Raw genomic sequence first — 8494 nt, 5'->3', positions numbered from 1 at the left:
CTATCAAAAAGTGGGCAAAGGAATGAATAGACAATTTTCAAAATAAGATATGTAAACAGCCAACAAACATGAAAAAATGCTCAACACCACTAATGATAGGGAAATGCAAATTAAAACCATAATGAGATACAACCTTACTCCTGTAAGAATGGCCGTAATTAAAAAGTGAAAAAACAATAGATGCTGGCATGGATTTGTTGAAAAGGGAACACTTTTACACTGCTGGTGGGAATGTGAATTAGCACAGCCACTGAGGAAAATAGTATGGAGATTCCTTAAAGAACTAAAAGTAGAACTACCATTCAATTCAGCAATCCCACTCCTGTCATTATATGAAAAAGACACAGGCACACACAGGTTTATAGCAGCACAATTCACAATTGCAAAAATGTGAAACCAACCTAAGTGCCCATTGGCCAAATGGATAAAGAAAATGTTATATACACCATGTATATAAGAAATGTATATACACTATGAAATACTACTCAGCCATAAAAAGAAATAAAATAATGTCTTCTTCAGCAACTTGGATGGAGCTGGAGGTCATTATTCTAAGTGAAGTAACTCGGGAATAAAAAACTAAATATATATTCTAAGTCAGAGATAAGCTACAAGGATGCAAAGGCTTAAGAATGATACAATGGACTTCTGGGACTTAAGGGGGAAGGGTGGGAGGTGGGTGAAGGATAAAAGGCTACACATTGGACCAGGAAGCAGCTTCTCCGCTCCTTCTGGAATCTCTGCCTGGTTCAGCCCACCTGCCTCTACTCCTGCCTCCACCATGTCCATCAGGGTGACCCAGAAGTCCTAGAAGGTGTCCATCTCTGGCTGCCAGGGCTTCAGTAGCCGCTCCTACAGGAGTGGGCCCAGTGGCCACATCAGCTCCTCGAGCTTCTCCTGAGTGGGTAGCAGCAGCTTCTGGGGTAGCCTGGGTGGAGGCTGTGATGGGGCCAGAGGCATGGGAGGCATCACTGCCATCATGGTTATCCAGAGCCTGCTGAGCCCCCTTAAGCTGCAGGTGGACCCCAACATCCAGGCCACGTGCACCCAGGAGAAGGAGCAGATCAAGACCATCACAACAAGTTTGCCTCCTTCATCGACAAGGTGCGGTTCCTGGAGCAGCAGAACAAGATGCTGGAGACCAAGTGGAGCCTCCTGCAGCAGCAGAAGACACCTTGAAGCAACATGGACAACACGTTCCAGATCTACATCAACAACCTTAGGCGGCAGCTGGAGACTCTGGGCCAGGAGAAGCTGAAGCTGGAGTTGGAGCTTGGTAACATGCAGGGGCTGGTGGAGGACTTCAAGAACAAGTACAAAGATGAGATCAATAAGCGTACAGAGATGGAGAATGAATTTGTCCTCATCAAGAAGGATGTGGATGAAGTTGCTATGAACAAGGTGGAGCCGGAGTCTCGCCTGGAAGGGCTGACTGACAAGATCCACTTCCTCAGGCAGCTGTATGAAGAGGAGATCCGGGAGCTGCAGTCCCAGATCTTGGACATGTCTGTGGTGTTGTCCATGGACAACAGCTGCTTCCTGGACATGGACAGCATCGTTGCTGAAGGTCAAGGCACAGTATGAGGCGACCGCCAACTGCAGCCGGGCCAGGGCTGAGACCATGTACCAGATCAAGTATGAGGAGCTGCAGATGCAGGCCGGGAAGCATGGGGCGTACAAAGACTGAGATCTCTGAGATGAACCGGAACATCAGCCGTCTCCAGGCTCAGATTGAGGGCCTCAAAGGCCAGAGGGCTTCCCTGGAGGCCGCCATCGCGGATGCCAAGCAGCACAGGGAGCTGGCTGTTAAGAATGTCAACGCCAAGCTGTCTGATCTGGAGGCCGCTCTGCAGTGGGCCAAGCAGGACATGGCCTGGCAGCTGCGTGGGTACCAGGAGCCGATGAACATCAACCTAGCTCGGCACACCGAGAGCGCCAGCTACAGGAAGCTGCTGGAGGGCGAGGGCTGGAGTCTGGGATGCAGAACGAGTATCCATACGAGGACCACCAGTGCCTATGCAGGTGTGCTGACCTCGGCCCGTGGGGGCCTCACAAGCCCCGGCCTCGGCTATGGCCTGGACTCCAGCTTTGGCTCTGGTGCGGGCTCCAGCTCTTTCAGCAGCACCAGCTCTACCAGGGCCGTGGTTGTGAAGAAGATAGAGACCCGCAATGAGAAGCTTGTGTCCAAGTCCTCTGACATTCTGCTCAAGTGAAGAGCCACGCCTGCTCCTCCTGCAGCTGCCCCAGAGCCAGTGAGTGAACACAGGGAATGAGAGACCTACCTGTGACTCAGCCCTAGCCCTCAGCCCACCCACGGGGGAGTTCACTGCCTGGGGCACCTCCCTTGTACATGCCTCCAGCTACAAAACATCTTTTTCCCCAAAATAAAACCTCAGCTAGCTCTGCCAAAAACAAACAAACAAACTACATGTTGGATACATTGTACACTGCTTGGGTGATGGGTGCAATAAAGTCTCAGAAATAACCACTAAAGAATTCATCCATGTAACCAAAGACCACCTATGCCCTAAAAACTATTGAAATAAAAAAAAAAATCTGAGTGGTTAAGGATGATGTTTTACAGACATGTAAATGTTATGGGAAATTAATTTTAAAAATTCTAAACAAAACCCAAACTCCACGGAGGCATTGAATCAGCTCTAGTCCTAGTCCTATCTAAACTCCAGGGGAGTGGACCAGGGTTAGGCATTGGATGTAGAGGCAGTCAATACATATATAGGCTACCCAGTAACACAGCCTGACCCCCAAAAGGGAGCTGGACTAACTGGATTTTTGCTCTAGATAATTTGAATTTTAAAACTCGTAAGAAATGAGATGATTGGCAACAGGAACAATTAAATAGATTTAATTGTTTAAATCTATTTAATACTTAAAGTATTAAGTATTACTTAATGGCAGTAATACTTAATAACTTGGCAGTCCCAAGTTATGATGAAGCAGAGTCCATAAGGAAGAAGAAGGCATAGTCTGAAGAGAAAACATTCAGGGAAGAGGAAAGGAATAGGCAAGTCAAAGTGAGAAAAGAGAATTAAATTAGTAAAAGCAAAAGAAGACCATGTGTGTGGTCCATGAGAGAGAAAGAAAGACCGAAAAAGAAATAAGGTCTGAGATGCTACTAATTGTCTCATCAGATCTAGCTTGTCTCCAGCAGCTCATGTTTTTGGATTCTGGTAGTGACTAAGGGCACTGGGTTTTATATCTGTAGTTCTATCATCTCAGTTCCTTTACCTGCTAGCATTGTAATCTTGAACTAGTCATTTAATTCACTAAAATTGCCATTTTTCTCACCTGTATAATGGGATAACAAACGTACTAGCTTCACTGGACTATTAGGAGGATAAACTAATCTATGTAAGGTTCTTGGCATCATGACTGGCACATGGAACACAGTCAATAAATGGTAGCTATTTTTATTCATACCATTATTTTTATTATTTATTTAAATATATGTTAAAATTTTCATTCATGATGGTAAATGCAAACAAAACATCTACATCATGAAAACAAAACAAAGCATCTTATCCATGGAGATTACATGTAATCTTTCCTATTGCATTTATTACCTTCACAAAAATCCTTATGACAGCTTCCTATTCACTTTATTTGAATTGTCTTACTTAAGACTATTTCTCATATCCAAAAATGCATAGCCAAAGCTAACAGCCTGGTATAGTAGAGAATATAAAGAATTCAGAGACATGCCTTTGAATCTAAAATGTCTTCTTTTGACATACATACAGCCAATAAGCATATTTTTAAAAACTCAACATCACTGAAATGCAAATTAAAACCACAGTGAGATACTGTCTTACACAAGTCAAAATAGCTATTACTAAAAAGTCAAAAAATAAGAGATGCAGGTGAGGTTGCAGGCAAAAAGGAATGCTTATACACTGTTGGCAGGAGTGTAAATTAGTTCACCCCTTGTGGAAAACATTGTGGTGATTCCTCAAAGACTTAAAAACAGAAATACCATTTGACCCAGTAATCCCATTACTAGATGTACACCCAAAGGAATATTAATCATTCTATCAAAGATATATGCATGCGTATGTTCATGGCCACACTATTCACAATAGCAAAGACATGAAATCAATCTAGATACCCATCAATGGCGGACTGAATAAAGAAAATGTGGTAAAGATAGCCATGGAATACTATGCAGCCATACAAAAGAATAAGATAATGTCTTTTGTGGGAATATGGATGAAGCTGGAGGCTTTTTTCCTTAGCAAACTAAAGCAGGAACAGAAAGACAAATACAGCATGATCTCACTTATAAGTGGGAGCTAAATGATGAAAGCACATGGACACATGGGGGTGGGAACAACACACACTAGGACCTACTACTGGAGGGTGGAGGGTGGAAGGAGGGAGATGATCAGGAAAAATAACTAATGGGTGCTAGGCTTAATACCTGGGTGACAAAATAATCTGTACAACAAACCCAAATAACACGAGGTTACCTATATAACAAACATGCATATGTATCCCCTGAACTTAAAATAAAAGTTAAATGAATTAATTAAATATCTTCTTTTGAAACATTTCTCAAACTTTCCATGCCCCAATTTGCCTACCTGGGAAATGAGCAAAGTGCATGAAAAATAACATAGATTATGGAAATCTTTTTTGAGATCATTAGAAGAAAAATACTAAATGGAGTCATCAAGGCATTGTATTTATTTGTTCATAACACTATCAGCATTATTTCTATCATCCATGATTAAAAATTCTAAAGCATATATATTTAAGAAAATATGTATACCATAATGGTAGAGCTGAGAATTTAAAAATATTACTTTTACTAATAACCTCAGTTAAGAAGTTAGACACCCAGGCATTGACCCATCAGCAGAAAATATTCCAAGTTAGGTATTTAGACAAAGAAAGCTGATGCTCCATGTGCTCAAAATTTATTTTCCTCTTCTTCTTATTTTTGATGAGCTTATCAAAATAAAAGGTTATACCTCTTCTATTTTTCAGTCATTGAAAAATTGTGACTCAGAGATCTTAAGATTCAAAGAGAATTGTGCATATGGTGATCTTTCAGCCTCCTATTCTGTTTCATTAATTTATGTCTGAAAAAAATGAATGAGAAATCAACAGTAAAGTCTAGACTGAGTTCCAACAGCAGTCAGAATTGTGAAAAATAATGGGTCGGGCTGTTACTGTTTTATAACCATGCATCAACAAAGCTCAGTAAATAAGCATATCAGTCATGAAGTTCACTAGACAGAAGAGCCTCTGAGACTTAAAGGGAGCAGCCAATGCCCACATACTCAATAGACTACAAGGCATCATTTCCCAGTGGAGATAAACATTAGACTTGGGATCAGAAGAACTCAGTTTCATTTTTGGTGCTACCCTTTCTCTTCCTGGTTATATACAAGTCACATCACCCACTGAACCTTCACCTTTTCATATAGGGCGAAGATAGGGATAATACCTTCCTTATTGTGAGGTTCAAAATCAAAATTAGAATGCAAACATATCTGAAAAACAGTAATTATGTAATGAGTATATGTCACATGAACTAGGCTGTAAATTAATTGGAAAATACTATTAAAAAGAAATATTTGAGAGAACTGAGTAATTTCCCTAAGAGATTTCAAAAATAGAGCTAAAACATTTATATTTCAATCATGGTATTAATTACCTATTGGGATCGATACAAATTCCCTAACTACTGTGCCTCTATTTCCCATATGAACAATAGGTAAAAATGTCAGGCGTTGGTTATATTATCTCTCTCTCTCTGTCTCTCACCAAATTAGTGCTAAATTTCATTTAAAATTCCTATATTCAGTCATTCAATCAGCCAGTCAACAAATATTTCTCTATTTTCTACTGCATAGTTATCTTTTACTACGTGCCCATCCACTGTTTTAGTCACAAAGGGTGAAGACCCAATATCTTTTCCTCTTAGAGTTTACATTGTAGTGTATTTGAACAAATAATTTGAAGACTACATAAGTGGTGACGAGGGAGGTACTTGAGTTGTGTGCTATTGCACAAAGAACCCTCACCCTACTACTCATATTACCACAAGAATCCCACGAACCTAAACAATTCAGTGCTTTGGTTTTTCCAGGTAAGAGTTAAAACCATCATCAGAGCCTAGCAGTCTCCTTGAGCTCAGTTGTCTGCAGTGAATGAGAGTCAGAAGTGACATCTGTCACTACAGATGACACTGGCTGTCAGAAACAATTGCATCTTTAAGAAAGGATGAAGAAAATTCTCTTGCATGCTCCCAAGTGAGTGTGCCAGGTGTAATTTTTATGCAAGAGGGGACTTTTCAAATCAGCAGCTAAAGCAGAGCTCAGAACAGCCTGGAAAGCAGCAGACCCATCGTCAGGTGGCTGGCAAGCCTCCCTTTTGGAAGAATGCATGTTCTTCCCCAGTGAGGAAATGCACCTTATTTGTATCCAGTAGTGCATAGATCTTCAAAAAAAAAAAGTATGTATAAAATTCTGTTGTTTTTGCCTGCCTACAATTTAACAACCCCATCTTAAGTAAAAGTACTCTAATTGTCTCTAGGAAATCATTTTCCCCATACAAGCATGACATGATTTTGCAAGGAATGAGGCACAGTCCTGGCTTCAAAAACACCCCATCCTCTTTACTCCAGTGACTGGTTGAGAAATAGGGATATAACGGAGACCAAGACAATTATCAAAGTTAGCCCTAGCGATGTACCTTGAAAAACTGAAAAATAGGCATTCCAATTCTGAACTTAAGACTGAATCTAAGACCGAACTCATTTGCAACCATCCTGATACCCCATTAGGACAGTCATTTAAGAATGGAGCTAACAAAGAACAAAAGGTAGCCAAGAGATAAAGGCAGTTTGCTGGATCCTGATGACAAAATTTTCAGCTTGGAGCTAGCTCACGATGCTTAAAGCTGAACCAATCTTTTTTTTTTTTCTTCAAATGAGTTTGAATTGGATTTTCTGTTACATGCATTTGTGAAAATTTTGATAGATACATATGGCACATATCTATTCATGGCTAGGGCAAGTGCTTTGGCTTACTGGATAGCTTGTATTGTTTTATTCATCTTCTTCCTGTATCAATCACCATTTGAGACAGCAGAATTAATACCCAGAGTGGTCCACAACCCAGATATGTAACCATTCTGTTAAATTTGCCTTCCCATCAACTAACTTCATTAGTCATCCCATCCAAGGACATTTGAAATTTAAAAGTTGACATTTAGTTAGGAATTAAACATCCCAATGCATTCTTTAACAGTATTTGTCAGATTATGGAAATGTCTTCCTTTTCTCTCCTTATTGTTTATTGCTAAATTGAAATATATTTGAGCAATCTTAAGAGAAACATTATAAAATTGTTTTCCAAATTGTGCTACAGCCAGAACTTCTCTTCTCCCCTTGTACTTCAGGCCAGATATTTACAAAAAAGGCTAGATTTTTGGCAAACAGTTTAAAAATCATATTAGTAAATGACCATTCACTTTTACTTTAATGTGAATGCATTTTCATAAAAGCGAGTAGTGCTAAAATACCTAGGGGGTTGTAGAAGTCTCTGACTCTACTTAGGCCTGGCTGGAGTCCTCTATCTCTATGCCACAGTCAAGAAATTGATCAGTGAGAGCTTTCTGACTGCCCATAATGACTAAAGCATGACATATGGTTTGAACACATAGACTTTGAGATTAGAAAGTCCTGAGCTCAAATACCTGTTCAGAAAAGTAATAATAGCAGAACCTGGACAAGTTACTTAACTCTCAAAAGCCTCAATATCCTCATCAGTAAAATAGATATAATCATAGTGGCTATTACATAGGATGTTGGAAAGATTAAATGAGAAAATATAGGTAAAGAGCTTATGAACAAAGGAAGGACTCAATGAAACTTTAACCAACATTAAAATATACAAGGTCCTGGGCCAGGCGCGGTGGCTCACGCCTGTAATCCCAGCACTTTGGGAGGCCGAGGCGGGTGGATCAAGAGGTCAAGAGATTGAGACCATCCTGGTCAACATGGTGAAACCCCGTCTCTACTAAAAATACAAAAAATTAGCTGGGCATGGTGGTGCGTGCCTGTAATCCCAGCTACTCAGGAGGCTGAGGCAGGAGAATTGCCTGAACCCAGGAGGTGGAGTTTGCGGTGAGCCAAGATCGCGCCATTGCACTCCAGTCTGGGTAACAAGAGCGAAACTCCGTTTCAAAAAAAAAAAAAAAAAAAAAAATACATATATATATATATATATATATATATATAAAAATCCAAGGTCCTGCCCTCTTAGTGTAGCCAGCAGTGTGTCAGTCTCATAAAACATACAATCTATGCTTACGGCCTTTAAGTAGTCTCACTTTACCACAGTCACACATTTCATCACATTTGATTATTTTGAAAAGATAAGAATGCTCTAAGTCCTGAGTTCAATGGCTCATTTGCTGTGAATCTGAGACTAGAACCTTCTTCTCTGAACTCGGAGTTCACCAT

General features: G+C 40.4%; 1 pseudogene; it reads left to right on the top strand.

Annotated features, from left to right (window-relative positions):
* Positions 1 to 739: 739 nt before the first annotated feature.
* On the top strand, positions 740 to 2213 carry LOC135270784 (keratin, type II cytoskeletal 8-like; annotated as a pseudogene).
* Positions 2214 to 8494: the final 6281 nt, after the last annotated feature.

This window comes from Aotus nancymaae, unplaced genomic scaffold (genome assembly GCF_030222135.1).
Source record: "Aotus nancymaae isolate 86718 unplaced genomic scaffold, 86718_ANA_hifiasm-v0.15.2.pri h1tg000067l, whole genome shotgun sequence".
Classification (NCBI taxonomy): Eukaryota; Metazoa; Chordata; class Mammalia; order Primates; family Aotidae; genus Aotus; species Aotus nancymaae.
Note: the sequence above shows the minus strand (reverse complement) of the source record. Positions and strands in the feature narration are given on the sequence as shown.